Source organism: Trichosurus vulpecula, chromosome 5, assembly GCF_011100635.1.
Source record: "Trichosurus vulpecula isolate mTriVul1 chromosome 5, mTriVul1.pri, whole genome shotgun sequence".
In the NCBI taxonomy this organism is placed as follows: domain Eukaryota; kingdom Metazoa; phylum Chordata; class Mammalia; order Diprotodontia; family Phalangeridae; genus Trichosurus; species Trichosurus vulpecula.
In genome coordinates, this window is record NC_050577.1 from 196,577,718 (window position 1) to 196,578,942 (window position 1,225).

At 35.0% G+C, this 1,225-nt stretch overlaps 1 pseudogene; it reads right to left on the bottom strand.

Annotated features, from left to right (window-relative positions):
* Positions 1–464: 464 nt before the first annotated feature.
* Positions 465–970, bottom strand: LOC118851150 (annotated as a pseudogene).
* Positions 971–1,225: the final 255 nt, after the last annotated feature.

Below are 1,225 nucleotides of genomic sequence, written 5' to 3' on the forward strand. Positions count from 1 at the left end.
TCAAAGCCCAAAGTCAAGAGTTGTGAATTACCCAAGACAAGTGTGTTCGCTGGTGATTTTGTAAGTTTGTGTCCCCCATACTCCAAAGGCACCATATGCACTGGTGGGAAATGTGTGATGAGTTTATAGGCAGAATAATACGCTTTAATTACTCTTGCTTTGTTTAGTAAATGTTTCTGATTAAGAGTTAATGGTGTCATCTTGACTTATTATTTCAATGGGAAATATACCGGTGGGGACACTTGAACTCCAGTTGTGAATAATAGGAGTATATTCCTCCCACTCAGGTTACCCCAGGAGCCTTACAAATAAGTTATAGTAGTGTGGCTGCCTCTGTGAAAAACACTGATTTGTCAGTGTCAGTACAACTTGAAGTGAGCAATCCAACCCAAGAAAAGATGGAGAAATAGGTTCCATACCCAAGGCATTCATGTGCTGCAGTAGAATATTTTTTCAGTACATTATTATACTTTAGTAACATAAGTTGGTGTCGTTCGTTGTTGGCCTTTGGCGATAAATGAGCGTGAGCCTTGAAATTTTTCAAAAAATAATTTGCAGCACCTAAAACATTGCTTATGCACACATGCAAAGTCAGAGTCATTTCCATAATATCGATCTTCAATAATAACTTGTTTGGGGCGATCATAGCTTCCAAGCAGTTCAGTTTTAGCTTCACAGTTTTTAACTTGATTAACTTTTCTATTCATATCTCTCAGATTGCTTTCATCCATACATAGTATACAATCAAAGGTGAGGAAATTTTTGGTGCCTGGCAATATGATTCATGGTAATGCTACATTTCTTCATGAAAATATCTCCTTGATAATCAGATTTTCCTGTTTTATATGTAGATGTTGTCTGAAATATTTCAATCAGTTACAAGTTTCCGAAAAACTTCTTCTGCTATAGGTGACTGACAAATATAACCCAAACAATTGAACAGCAGAGTCTTGGTTTCCTCCAAGGTCATTTTTCATTCCTACTACAGGATTTCCTGACTCCCAGGCTCTACAATAGAAAATTTTAAAGGATGAGATCAAGATGAAATAACATTTTGAAAATAGTATTTTTGAGTGAATAAGTTATTTTGACTATTATAAATTCCCAGATTAAATATAAAGGACATATGAAGAAAGATGCTACATGAATGCAGAAAAAGAACTGATAAATGGAAGTATGTATGAAATAATTATATATATATGCATGCACACACACACACACATAT